General features: G+C 46.0%; 1 long non-coding RNA gene across 1 annotated transcript in view; it reads right to left on the reverse strand.

The window, feature by feature from the left end:
• Nucleotides 1-15281, reverse strand: part of LOC137324367 (uncharacterized) — a 30240-nt gene that overhangs the window by 2666 nt on the left and 12293 nt on the right. Inside the window, exon 2 of the long non-coding RNA XR_010963596.1 lies at nucleotides 652-839. This is a non-coding gene — a long non-coding RNA (uncharacterized lncRNA). The remainder of the gene's footprint in view (nucleotides 1-651; nucleotides 840-15281) is intronic.

The following is a 15281-nucleotide window of genomic DNA, read 5'->3' on the forward strand; positions in this document are numbered from 1 at the left end:
ACAGTATCCCCTTAACCAGATATTCATGACTTTTGCACAGGTATTTCTTCAATTCTTCTGAAGGCGGGCCAAGCCAACATTTGGTGAGAGAAAGCCAAATTGTTAAGCTGCTTTATTTAACTGTAAGGTGAATATATAGAACAGCCATTGTGAGTGGACTTAATTTAATCCGTTTAATTATCTTCATGTAGTAATACAAAATAAAGAAGATACCATGCGAGCCTACATCAGTGGGTCACCTTATTCAGCTTAAAAAAGATGGTTTCTGACTATCCTCCAGCATTTCTAACCTTTCTAACCCACTGCGTTCCCCTTAACAAACCTGACTGCCTTCCTATTTCAAAAAATCTCTCAGCCAGCCTGTATCCCAGTCTCAATCTTTTTATCTTCTTCTGTTCACAAGCAGATAGGGATCAAAGACCTTTCCAACACAATGTGTGTGAGCAGTTTTTCGATTAGCTAGACAACCTAAGAAACTATTTATTGTTTAGTCTCTAGGGAAAACAACTTCCATTTAGCATATTAGCCACCTTTCATCTAAGTGACTTTTTTAACTTGTGAGAATACATTTTGTTTGAAAAACATATAAAGTAATTCTTTTTTCAAATTTCTTTTGTGGAAAAATAGTTTAAAAATTTTGAAAAATAATACCTCCACACTCTTGTCTAGTTTAGTTTCAGAAGAAGGTGGCAGCTCTAGGCCTGAGGTGCGACTGCGAATTGGGGAGAATAGAGAAGCCACCCCCTACTACCACGATACCCAGGAAGGTGCACTCACAGATGACCAAGATTGTAGCAGGTGCCATCATCTTCGGATTGGATCCTGTATGAAGTGTGCACCTTACAACAATCAATCAAATAGTCACAGTGTAATTATAATATAAAGAGAGGGAATTAAATAGAAACGCAAATATAATACAATAATTTAAAATACAAATACAGCACATTACATTAAAATTAAAAGCAGTGCATTAAGTTGTAATGCAAATATAACACATTCAATTGTGATACATTTTAATGGAACTAAACGGGCAGCATGAATACAAAATTGGCTAGGGGACAGAAAGCAAAGAGTAGTGGTTATCGGTTGTTTATCAGACTGGAGGGAAGTATACAGTGGTGTTCCCCAGGGGTCAGTATTAGGATCACTGCTCTTTTTAATATATATTAATGACTTGGACTTGGGTATAGAGGGTATAATTTCAAAGTTTGCAGATGACGTGAAACTCGGAAATGTAGTAAACAATGTGAAGGAAAGTAACAGACTTCAGGAGGACATAGGCAGACTGGTAACATGGGCAGACACATGGCAGATGAAATTTAACGCTGAAAAGTGTGAAGTGATGCATTTTGGTAGGAAGAATGAGAAGAGGCGATATAAACTAAATGGTACAATTTTAAAGGGGGTGCAGGAACAGAGAGAATTGGGGGTGCACATACACAAACCTTTGAAGGTGGCAGGACAAGTTGAGAAGGCTGTTAAAAAAGCATATGGAATCCTGGGCTTTATCAATAGAGGCATAGAGTTCAAAAGCAAGGAAGTTATGCTAAACCTTTATAAAATACTGGTTAGGCCTCAACTGGAGTATTGGGCCCGATATTACCATAGCGGCGGGGGGTCGACTGGGCGCGTGGGTAACGCACCGGGTGAAATCAGTCTGCCTCGCGCGCAATCGCAGGCTGATTGGATCAACTTACCTGTTGTTCCAGGTTCCCCGCTGCTAAGCTGCGTGGCGGGTGGACTGCGCATGCGCAGTAAGGTCTGTCAGCTGGAGGAGGTCTGTTTAAAGGGGCAGTCCTCCACTGACTGATGCTGCAAGAAATAGGAAAAATTACAGCCTGGAGCAGCCCAGGGGGAAGGCTGCTCCCAAGTTTAATGATGCCTCACTCCAGGTATCATTGGATGGGGTGAGGAGGAGGGGGAAGACAGAGATCTTCCCCCCGGCGGGCGGGAGGAAGCGGCCTTCCTCAGCTACCAAGAAGGCCTGGCTCGGGGTGGCAGAGGAGGTCACCTGCACCACCAACATATCGCGCACCTGCATACAGTGCAGGAGGCACTTCAATGACCTAAGTAGGTCAGCCAAAGTGAGTACACTTACTCATTCCCCTACACTCCATCTGCCACATCACCGCCCCCACCCCACATCTCCTTCTGCACAGCCAACACTACTCTGTCACATCACTCCTCACACCCACTCAAACCTCATCTTACCTGCACTTACTCACCTTGCCAGTACTCATCCCGCCACTACCACTCAACCCAATCCTCATACAATCTCATGGTTCTATCTTATTCTCACCCTCTCATGCATCTCTTTCACAGTCAGCCTCACTCAACCTGCCATTACCTGTGCTGCAGCCACAGGGCATGCATCACATATGTGCAGTAGGAAGCATAAGGCAAACGTGTTGTGAGCATGAAGGGGATGCACAAGGGTGTTTGAGGGTTTGTCATGGTTTTCACTTATATTTAATTTCTGATCAACTCACATTACATATTATATTGGCACCACTACTGCCACGTCTTTGCGAATCTTGTCTGGTTTGTGCAATAATGCCCTTTCCTTTGGATCACTATGAAGACCCACAACTGATGCCACCCATTGTGTCACTGCAGAGTGGGTGTAGGTGTATTTGCCGGGCTCTTTTGTGCAGACGACTGAGAGACGTCGGCGATGACCCCAGTGGCACCCTGGAAGGATGCGGAGGAGAAGTTGTTGAGGGCAGTGGTGACTTTGACAGCGACAGCTAAGAAGATGGTGCTCGGGCCAGCCTGGAGCAGCTCGGCATGAAGGAGGCTGCAGATGTCCACGACTACATGTCGAGTGACTCTGAGCCTCCATGTGCACTGCTGCTCAGAGAGGTTCAGGAAGCTGAGCCTCGGTCTGTGGACCCTGTGGCGAGGGTAGTGCCCTCTGCGCGCATCTCTCTCTGCGGTTGCCCTCCTTCCTGCTGTGCAAGTGGATGTGTCACAGCACTGTGTTGTGGAGCTCCACGTGTCAGAGGTGGACGGCGTGGCCGGCGAGGCTGGTGATGCTGTTCGCCCTCCGAGGAGGTCATGACTGCAGCTACGGCGGCCCCCATCCAGAAGATGCACATCTGAGGGGGTCCGCAAGGTAGGTTCATGTGTCTGGACACCGGGGTAAGTGTGCAAGTTGGTGAATTTTATTGTTAGGAGGAGGGTGGTGGAGGCCAAACTTTGTCCAAGGTGACAGAGTGGCCTCCTGCAATGAGTGAGGGTCTCCACCCCCCACCTGTCAAATGGACCTTTGCAGCTGCCACAGGCTGATGGCTGCAACACGTCCATTTCAACTGGGAGTGTTTCCCCCAGTACGGGAAACAGTCCTAGTTGTTTGCAAAATCCCAACCCTCCTAAAATATCATGTTAATCAGGTCTCTAAACGACCTGAAATACCTAAATAAATACCTTAAGTGGCACCCCGCCGGCTTTAATTGCCGGCAGGAGTCCCACATGCGGGGGCTACATGCGCATGTCAGCATGTTAGTGGGGAACCCGGAAATGAGCCAGGCTCCCGACCCGCCCCGGGAATCCCCGATTTTCGTAGCCCCCCCGCCAGGAACGCACCCGATCGCGGGTGCTAAAATCGAGCCCATTATGTTCAATTCTCGGCACCACACTTTAGGAAGGATGTCAGGCCTTAGAGAGGATGCAGAAGAGATTTACTGGAATGGTGCCAGAGACGAGGGACTTCAGTTATGTGGGGAGACTGGAGAAGCTGGGGTTGTTCGCCTTAGAGTGGAGAAGGTTAAGGGGAGATTTGGTAGAGGTGTTCAAAATTATTATCGGTTTTGACAGTAAATAAGGAGGAACTGTTTCCAGTGGCAGATGGGTCGGTAACCAGAGGACACAGATTTAAGGTAATCGGCAAAAGAGCCAGATGTGACATGAGGAAACATTTTTTTACGCAGCGAGTTGTAATGATCTGGAAGGGTGGTGGAAGCAGATTCAATAGTAACTTTCAAAAGGGAATTGGATAAGTACTTGAAAAATTTACAGGGCTTTGTGGAAAGAGCAGGGGAACGGGACTAAATGGTAGCTCTTTCAAATAGCCTGCATAGACACGAATGACCTCCTCCTGTGCTGTACCTACTACGATACTATGAAGTACAATGCAACTAATTAAAATATGAATACAATGCAATGAATTATAATGAAAATAAAACACATTATATTATAATCCAAATATAGACCATTGTAACCCACTTGCTGCTAGCAATATTAGCAGAAAATACCTTAAAGCATCCATATGACACCCCAGTGTCTTCTATTTCAATATAAGCCTAATAAAATAAACACTTGCTCCAGGCTGTACCGAAATCTGTGAATAGTAACATAATTGAGCTGCTCATGGAATTCGAGTGCTATTAACACATTACCACCCAGGCAGATTCAGCACCAGTTCTTAACCTTTTAGATACAACTTGCACCATATGAGGAAACGTGGTCCCAATAAACCAGTGAAGCAACATGGATCAGAGATACAAGGAATATGGGAGATAAACAGATGAAGAACAAACAGAAAGAAGGAAAAAGGAAAAAATAAACAGTCTGAGACAAATGGAGAGATGCAAAGATAATGAGAGAAAGTGCTAGAGGCATACAGAGATAGTAAAAGAAGCATGTGAGAAGAATACAAATCAAACACAAAGATTTAGAGAGAGACAGAAAGAATTAGTGAGTACAGTGCCAGTTACAGGAAGACAGAGGCACAATTTATTTTATGTTTGCTTCTGACCAATGCTACTGGGAAACAACGATTTATCTAATAAATATTGTGAGTAGGAGGGGTCTCAAAATTAAACTGTGTGTTCTCCAATAGTTTCAATTGTCCATTTAAAGCTACAGTACTTGTATTGAACTGAGTCTATTAACCATCCAATTCATTAACCAATTTACAATTTTTTCTTGGAGCTTTCACTTCAGCCACAAATCCCTTGTTAGGCAATTTACTGAATGATTATATATCTTGACTTTCAGAAACAGTCATATTATAATCATTCACCAATTCTCTTGAAGTTTCAAAATATTCCAATAAATTTATTAGGCATCACCTATGAACTATATTGTAATTTTCTTTACTCTCATTAAATGTGCTTTAATACCTTCCCTTATAACAGACTCCACATTTTATCCCAATTCACTCCGCGTGATATCAAAAAACGACTGAATGCACTGGATACAGCAAAGGCTATGGGCCCCAACAACCTGGCTGTAGTGCTAAAGACTTGCGCTCCAGAACTAGCTGCGCCTCTAGCCAAACTGTTCCTGTACAGCTACAACACTGGCATCTACCCGACAAAGTGGAAAATTGCCCAGGTATGTCCTGTCCACAAAACGCATGACAAATCCAATCCAGCCAATTACCGCCCCATCAGTCTACTCTCAATCATCAGCAAAGTGATGGAAGGTGTCGTCGACAGTGCTATCAAGCGGCACTTACTCACCAATAACCTGCTCACCGATGCTCAGTTTGGGTTCCGCCAGGACTGCTCGGCTCAAGACCTCATTACAGCCATGGTCCAAACATGGACAAAAGAGCTGAATTCCAGAGGTGAGGTGAGAGTGACTGCCCTTGACATCAAGGCAGCATTTGACTGAGTGTGGCATCAAGGAGCCCTAGTAAAATTGAAGTCAATGGGAATCAGGGGGAATACTCTCCAGTGGCTGGAGTCATACCTAGCACAAAGGAAGATGGTAGTGGTTGTTGGAGGCCAATCATCTCAGCCCCAGGACATCGCTGCTGGAGTTCCTCAGGGCAATGTCCTAGGCCCAACCATCTTCAGCTGCTACATGAATGACCTTCCCTCCATCATAAGGTCAGAAGTGGGGATGTTCGCTGATGTTCAGTTCCATTTGCAACCCCTTAGATAATGAAGCAGTCTGTGCCCGCATGCAGCAAGACCTGGACAACATCCAGGCTTGTGCTGATAAGTGGCAAGTAACATTCATGCCAGACAAGTGCCAGGCAATGACCATCTCCAACAAGAGAGAGTCTAACCACCTCCCCATGACATTCAACGGCATTACCATCGCCGAATCCCCCATCATCAACATCCTGTGGGTCACCATTGAACAGAAACTTAACTGGACCAGCCACAAATACTGTGGCTGCAAGAGCAGGTTAGAGGCTGTGAATTCTGCGGCGAGTGACTCACCTCCTGACTCCCCAAAGCCTTTCCACCAACTACAAGGCACAAGTCAGGAGTGTGATGGAATACTCTCCATTTGCCTGGATGAGTGCAGAGCTCCAACACTCAAGTAGCTCGACACCATCCAGGACAAAGCAACCTGCTTGATTGGCACCCCATCCATCACCTTAAACAGTCACTCCCTCCACCTCTGGTGCACCGTGGCTGCAGCGTGTACCATCTACAAGATGCACTGCAGCAACTCGCCAAGACCTCTTCAACAGCACCTCCCAAACCCGCAACCTCTACCACCTAGAAGGACAAGGGCAGTAGGCGCATGCAAACACCATCACCTTTAATCTCATTGGTTAAGGAGATACAATGTTGGTCCCGTCATTCACCAAGGTCCCAAATGCCTTGTTGCCTTGACATGAGCTTGCACTTCCAGCAACTTACAGGGCAAAAACATTTTCGGAACATAGGAACAGGAGTAGGCCATTCAGCCCCTCGTGCCTGCTCCGCCATTTGATAAGATCATGGCTGATCGGTGATCTAACTCCATATACCTGCCTTTGGCCCATATCCCCAAGCAGCGGAAATACTTTCTCTCTATCCACCCTATCTGTTCCCCATAATATCTTATAAACTTCGATCAGATCACCCCTTAACCTTAGAAACTCTAGAGAATACAGCCCCAATTTGTGTAATCTCTCCTCGTAACTTAACCCTTGAAGTCCGGGTATCATTTTAGTAAACCTACGCTGCACTCCCTCCAAGGCCAATATGTCTTTCCGAAGGTGCGGTGCCCAGAACTGCTCACAGTACTCCAGGTGCGGGGTGAGCTGAAGGGTGCCGGAAAAAGTCTAACTAACCAGGCACACCATGAGATGCCCTGCTGCAACAAATTCCAGCCCAATATATTTAGGAGGGATAGAAAAGATAAGAAAGGAGACAGAGTGGCAATCATCGTAAAAAAGGGAATACATGCTGTAGAGAGGGTTTATGGAGATAAGGGAGGAGTACAGACAAAGTCAACATGTTTGGACCTCAAATTAAATAAGGGTTTGTTACATTACAGACCTCCAAACTGTGGGAAGGAAATGGAGGAGGAAATCTGCAGTCAGATTGGAGAGATGAGCAAGAATAATAAAATTATTGTTCTGTGAGAGATTTTAATTATTCACTTATTAATTTGAACAAAGAGGGAATGTAATTCCTATAATGTGTACAGGATTCCTTCCTGGAGCAATTAGTAGGCCTACAAAAACAGAGACATTGCTAGATCTGGTTATGAGTAATGAAATAGATCACATAGATGTGGGTGAGCATTTCATAGGGGTAACCACAAAATGTTAAGATTTAAGATCTAATTAGAAAAGGAAAAATTAGTACAAAAACTAGAATACCTGATTGGATTAGGGCAGATTTTAGGAAGATGATTAATGAGCTAGCTGAGGTGAGGTGGAAGGAGAAATTAGCACACAAGACTGTAGAACAACAGTGGGATTTTTAAAAAAAGAGACTGCAATAGTACAGAATAAGTATTGTTGATTAAAAAGGAGGGAAGCTACTAGTTGTTTTAAGATGCCATGGATATCTAAAGAAGTTAGAAACATAAGAACAGGATTGGCCATTCAGCCCCTCAAGCCTGTTCTGCCATTCAATTAGATCATGGTTGATCTGTATCTTAACTCCATTTACCCGCTTTGGTTCCATATCCCTTAATCCCCTTATCTAACAAAAAAACTATCAATTTCACTTTTGAAATTTTCAATTGACCTAACCTCAACATTTTTTTGGGGGAGAGAGGTCCAGATTTCCACTACCCTTTGTGTGTAGAAGTGCTTCCTTACATTACTGCTGAACAGCCTAGTTCTAAGATGGTTATGTCCCCTTGTTCAGGACCCCCCCAACCAGAGGAAACAGTTTCTCTTTATCTATCCAACAACTCCTTTAATCATCTTAAACACCTCAATTAGATCTTCTATATTCAAGAGAATACAAGCCTAGTCTATGCAACCTGACCTCATAATTTAACCCCTTTTGTCCCGGTATCATTCTGAAACAAATGGTATGTTGGCCTTCATTGCAAGAGGATTTCAGTACAGGAGCAAGGATGTCTTATTGCAGTTATACAGGGGCCTTAGAGGGAATGCAGCAAAAGTTCACCAGACTGATTCCTGGGATGGCAGGACTGTCGTATGAGGAGAGATTGGGTCGACAAGGCCTGTATTCACTCGAGTTTAGAAGAATGAGAGGGGATCTCATTGAAACATATAAAATTCTGACAGGGCTAGACAGACTGGATGCAGGGAGGATGTTTCCCCTGGCTGGAGGGTCCAGAACGAGGGGCCACAGACTCAGGATACGGGGTAGGACATTTAGGACTGAGAGGATAAGAAATTTCTTCACTCAGAGGGTGGTGAACCTGTGGAATTCTCTACCACAGAAGGTTGTGGAGGCAAAGTCATTGAATATATTTAAGATGGGGCTAGATAGATTTCTAGGCACAAAAGGCATCAAGGGTATGGGGAGATAGCAGGAATATAGTATTGAGATAGAGGATCAGCCATGATCATATTGAATGGCGGAGCAGGCTCAAAGGGCAGAATGGCCTACTCCTGCTCCTATTTTCTATGTTTCTATAAACCAATTAAAATTGTAAAAGAGGTCATATGAGGATGATGAGAATAATAATAATGAAAAAACAAGGAAAATATGAGAAAAGAAGAAAAGAGGCCACGAGTAGTATAAGGAAAGCTCAGGTATTTAAAAAGTACTTTGCATCGGTCTTTACTAAAGAGAAGGCTGTCGGAGAAGAGATGAATCCTGAAATGGTTGAGAGTGAGATGAGCGATATTATGGATGGATAAAAGGAAAATAATAGATAAGTTAATTAAGCTAAGAGAAGACAAAGCATCAGAGCCTGATGGGTTACATCCTGAGGGAGATGAGGAACGAAATTGCAGAGGCCCTAGAAATTATATTTCAGGGCTGTCAATGTAAGCTGGAGGACTGGAGAGTGGCCAATGAAGTACCTAATTTTTAAAAAGGGAGAGCTATAATGGATAATTATAGGCCAGTTAGTTTAACATCTGAAGTGGGGGAAAATTTTAGAGCCAGGTTTATGTAACCTGATCTCATAATTTAACCCTTTAAGCCCTGATATCATTCTGGTGAATCTGCGTTGTACCCCCTCCAAGGCCAATATATCCTTCCTGTGGTTCGGTGCCCAAAACTGAATGCAGTACTCCAGATGGGGTCTGACCAAGGCTCTGTACAACTGAAGCATCACTTCCTCACTTTAGTATTTCAAATCTGTTGAGATAAAGGCCAACATTCCATTAGCCTTTTTGATTACTTTTTGTACCTGTGCACCAACTTTCAGTGATTTTTATACATGGACACTGAAGTTCTTTTACTCCTCCACAGCTCCTGGTCTCTCACCTTTAAGAAAATATACTGATTTGTCTTTTGAGGATCCAAAGCGAATGACCTCACACTTCCCCACATTGAACTCCAGCGGCCATAGTTTTGCCCATTCATTTAGTCTGTCTATGTCCCTATTTACATTGGTTTGTGACCCTCCATTCTCCCTCATAAACTAATATCAAATTCACTCATATTATGGTTACTATTTGCAAGATGTTCCCTTACCGTCAAATTGTTAACTAATTCTGGTTCATTACTCATCACTAAATCTAGTATGGCCTGTTCCTTTGTCGGCTCCAAAACAGGTTGTTCTAAAGACTGTCCTAAATACATCCTAGGAATTCAGGTGTTCTGCTTCTCCCAATATATGTGAAAATTATAATCTCCCAATTATAACCGTTTTGCTTCCCTGATTTATAAACCCTCCCTCCCCCCATTATATCACTACTGTCAGGGTGTCTGTAGACAACTCCTACTATAGTCTTACATCCTTTGCCGTTCCACCATGTACCCATAGTGTTTCCACTGCGGGGTTGTGGAGGAAAATCCAGCCCAATAGGTCAGATAATCAACCTGCTACCCTGTGACAAACTAGAGAATGAGATAGACCAGTTAATTTCAACAATTTTGTCCATGTACCATAAAACCTCTCCTCAATTCTATATTAATCAGCATCTGTGCTGTGTACTACACGCAACCATGGAGAGGAACAATGAAGTACTAGTGATACAACTGGATAGTCCGTTTAGCAACTTACATAATCAGATCCATATCACAATACCCACTGAGAACAAGGAAAACATGGAAAGCACAGAGAAGGTCTGCAACATAACTGCAGACATGATTACAATCAAAGATTTGAGGAGACTGTGTGAAGCTTTGATGAAAATGACAACAACACTGACGATTTTCTCCGGCCATTCCTACTTAAATTTGTGATTCCAACAACACACAATGACGCCTTAAGAACAATCTGGAGTTCCTTGATGCGCCTTGGAACAAAGAAACAGAAAGCTGGAGTGGCAGTATGCGCTCTTAATTATGAGCTGAATTCAAATTACCCTAAGCCTCACACACTGCTAACAAGGCTGTTGACTGTGTCTTCTCTTCTCTGAATCAAGGAAAAGGCACACGTGTCCTGCCTCTGATCTTACTGCAAGACCCGGCTGTTAACATCCACCCAACAGCAGTGAAAGTATGGGAAAGGGAACTTCTAAATTTAGATGATTATCTCTGGGAGAATGCAGAGAAATCTATGCTGCAAAACCAATAAGAATGGAACTGGTACAGATTTTATCCCAAACTTTGAAGGCAATAGCGGATGGATTTCCAGCTGAGTGATGAAATGACAGTTATCAATATTATCCACAACAGCAGGGGTTTCTGTATAAATGTTTAGGTATTGTGCTACGGCTGACCCAGAACAATGAAGTGGTAAAGAAGAATGAATGTTCAGAAGATCCCAGAGTGTTCAGCACAATGGAATTGTTCAGCAAAAGAGGGTATTGCTACTGGAATTGGTTACTTCCTGTAAGCCACTTGGATACTGCCCTGACTACACTGAAGGATTTTGTAAAGCTAAATATTTTTAAGAAGACAGCTAGTTCCCTTCTATGTTATTAAGGACCAGACAGACATTAAAATAATAAAGGTTAAAAGCAGACTCATTTTATTATATGGGCATATATCACATTCTCCTCAGGATATCGTATTGCCCAGAACAGAGACTCACATTCTACAAAATGTGCTGAGCTATTTCGATATGAAGATTCTGGGAATGAGGGTTAAAACCAAGGACTTGTCACCAAACTTAAGTTCGATAAAGACTGTAACTCTGTTAGCCAGAGCTATTCAATCAAATGGAAAACAGCCCACCTACAAATTCCCCAGAAAGGCTGAATTCTGACCTAAATGCAGAGATTCATCAAGGTTGAGCCAACAGAGACAATGGGGTCGATTTTCGGATGGCCGAGCGGGTGCGTTGGGGGCTCCTAAAATGGCGGAATCCCAAAGTGGGTTCGGAGCCTGGCTCCAACCCGCTCACTTCCGGGTTCCCCAGTGATGCGTTCGAGTGCGCAAGCAGCTCCCGAATGCAGGACTCCCACCGGCAATTAAAGCCGGCGGGGTGCTGCTTTAGATAGCTAGTCAAATAATTGAGGTACTTGAGCGACCTCATTGACTGGAGATTTTGGCAGGGGTGCAATTTTGAAGGATCCTCAGCATATTTCCCATGCTGGGGAAACACTCCCTGTTGGAGCAGACGTGTTTCAGCCAGCAGCCAGTCGGAGATGCAAAGGATTATTTGACAGGTGGGGGGAAAACCTCATTTATTGCAGCAGGGCACTCTGTCACTTCAGACAAAGTTTTGGCTGCAACATCTTTGTCTTTCCACTCAAATTTCTTAATTTATACCCTAAACTCTGCTGTGCAAACACATTTACATACTTTGCGGACCCCCTCAAACTCACACCATCAGGATAGGGGGCCCCATAGCTGCATTCATCATTTCATCCAAGGACGAGCAACATCACCAGCATCACCAGGCACGCCTTCCACCTCCGCCACGTGGAGCTCCACAACACAGTGCTGCGCCACAGGCACCTGCACAAAATAGTCGTGCAACTACACATACACCCACTGTAGGGTGACCCAATGGGTGGCAGAAAGTGTGTGTGTTCATGGTGAACCTCATTAAAGGGACTTTTTACACAAGCCAGTCAAGAATGGCCAAGAATTGGCAGTAGTGGTGACAATAATAATATTTAATGTGCCATTAACAAAAATCAAATATAAATAAAAAACATGATAAACCGTCAAACACCCTTGTGCATCCCCTTTGTGCTCACAATACCTTCGCCTTACGCTTACAAGTACTCCTACGTGGTGCCTCCCCTGTGGCTGCAGCAGAGGTAGTGGCAGATTGCTCTTGTCCATGCCCTGACCGATTAGATACATTGGGCCTACACCCTCTGGGTTTCGGTGCCCATGAGGGCCCCTCCAAAGACTGCTCCACCTGCACCTGTGCAGGGGCAGACTCAGCCACCTGGAGAGGAGGCAGCATTGCGGGTACTGGTTGAGAGGGGGGCAACGGGTGAGACGTGGGGGCGCTTTGAGTGGCGTCCCCACTTCCACGTCCCCTTTCGCCATCATCCCTCTCCTGGGCCAGGCCCACATCACTCCCACCACCCCGCTGGACAACAATTTGGAGGACATATGTGAAGCCTTGTAAGGCCAGTGCCAGAGTATCTACCTGCCTGTTTAAGGCGGCAGAATGTTGCTCACCCTGAGTTCGAAGGGCCGTTGTCAGGGCCTCAGTGGATTCATTGGTGAGCCATGCTTGAAGCTCCATGGAGGCTAGCCTTCTCTCCATCGCAGACATTCCCGCACTTACCTGCGACACTATCTCAGAGATGCCCTCACGTCCCTGTGACAGTATCTCAGAGATTCCCTCCTGTACCTGTGCCACCATTCCACTCATGTAGGAGTTGGATTCCTCCATCCTCTGCGCAATTGTGGAGAGTTCGTGTGGCACTTGTTCCAGCACCTCGCAAATGCACTGCTGCCCCTTGATCATTCTCCGTTTCAAGGATGGCCCCCAGGGTTCAGCATCTGTGTCCATCTGAGCAGAGCCTGGAGAAGATTGCTCCCACCGATGCGGACTCTCCACAGCTGCCCCTGCCACCAGTGTCTGCTCGTGCTCACATGTGTGTGGTGACTCACCATGAGCGACCCCAACTAACTGAGGACGGGGACCCACTGAGGTGTGTGTATCTGCGCTGGTGGATGGCTGGCTCAGATGTGACGGTGCTCCCTCAGAGGCCGGCTGGTCCTCTGAGGAATCACCCTCCACCATCACGGCGGTCGCTAAAGGCCCTGTAAGAGAACAGAAAACAATATTAAGCATGATGACAGATGTTGAGGTGCTGAAGATGGCAAGGCACGTTAACATCATTTGCTATTGTGAGTGCTGAATGTTAAAGTTCTGTCACCAGACGTTTGTCGGGTGGCAGTCTCGGTGTTCCTAACGGACAGGCACTTGAGGGTGCGGCTTAGTTCCAGAGCCACCTGCACCGCATCTGTGAGGACGACCAGATGTTGTGGCCCCCCTCTGGTCTTCGCCCTCTTCCGTGCATTCTGGGCTCTCTTCTACTATGAGGGGAGAAAGTAGAGAGGCATGAGTGAGGGATGGTGACGTGGCCAACTGCTGAATGCATTGGTTTGGGTGAGGCTGACCGTGAAAGAAATGCATCAGAGGGTGAGTATGAGACAGAGCCATGACATCGTATGAGTATTGGGTTGAGTGGTAGTGGTGGGATGAGTATTGGGGAGGTGATTAAGCACAGGTAAATTGAGGATGAGGTTTTAGTGGGTGTGAGGAGTGATGTGATATAGTGTTGGCAGCGCAGAAGGAGTTGTGGGGTGGGGGCGGTGATGTGGAAGACGGCGTGTAGGAGAATGAGTAAGCGTACTCACTTTGGCTGACCTAGTTAGGTCATTGAAGCGCTTCCTGCACTGTATCCGTGTGCGGGGGACATTGCTGCTGCTGGTGACCTCCTCGAGCCAGGCCTTTTTTTTTTATTCGTTCACGGGATGTGGGCGTCGCTGGCAAGGCCAGCATTTATTGCCCATCCCTAATTGCCCTCGAGAAGGTGGTGGTGAGCCGCCTTCTTGAACCACTGCAGCCCGTGTGGTGACGGTTCTCCCACAGTGATGTTAGGAAGGGAGTTCCAGGATTTTGACCCAGCGACGATGAAGGAACGGCGATATATTTCCAAGTCGGGATGGTGTGTGACTTGGAGGGGAACGTGCAGGTGGTGTTGTTCCCATGTGCCTGCTGCTCTTGTCCTTCTAGGTGGTAGAGGTCACGGGTTTGGGAGGTGCTGTCGAAGAAGCCCTGGCGAGTTGCTGCAGTGCATCCTGTGGATGGTACACACTGCAGCCACAGTGCGCCGGTGGTGAAGGGAGTGAATGTTCAGGGTGGTGGATGGGGTGCCAATCAAGTGGGCTGCTTTATCTTGGATGGTGTCGAGCTTCTTGAGTGTTGATGGAGCTGCACTCATCCAAGCAAGTGGAGAGTATTCCATCACACTCCTGACTTGTGCCTTGTAGATGGTGGAAAGGCTTTGGGGAGTCAGGAGGTGAGTCACTCGCCGCAGAATACCCAGCCTCTGACCTGCTCTTGTAGCCACAGTATTTATATGGCTGGTCCAGTTAAGTTTCTGGTCAATGGTGACCCCCAGGATGTTGATGGTGGGGGATTCGGTGATGGTAATGCCGTTGAATGTCAAGGGGAGGTGGTTAGACTCTCTCTTGTTGGAGATGGTCATTGCCTGGCACTTATCTGGCGCGAATGTTACTTGGTGGCAGAGACAGGCCACTTACTCCCGTCCGCCGGGTAGAAAATATCCCTCCTCCTCCTCACCCCATCCAGTAGGACCTGGAGTGAGGCATCGGTAAATCTGGTCTGCTCCATTGTATAATTTTGGTTGTTTGCTGCAGGAGCAGCATTGGAGGACTGCCCCTTTAAATAGGGCTCCTCCAGCTGACAGCCTGTGATGCAGATGCGCAGTCCGCCCGCTGCGCAGGTTGACAACGGGAAACCCGGAACCGACGGTAAGTGGCTTCAATTTACCTGCGATCGCGTGGGGAACGGACCGATTTCACTGGGCGGGTTACCCACATGCCCAGTCGCACCCCCCC

This window comes from Heptranchias perlo, chromosome 1 (assembly GCF_035084215.1).
Source record: "Heptranchias perlo isolate sHepPer1 chromosome 1, sHepPer1.hap1, whole genome shotgun sequence".
Lineage (NCBI taxonomy): Eukaryota > Metazoa > Chordata > Chondrichthyes > Hexanchiformes > Hexanchidae > Heptranchias > Heptranchias perlo.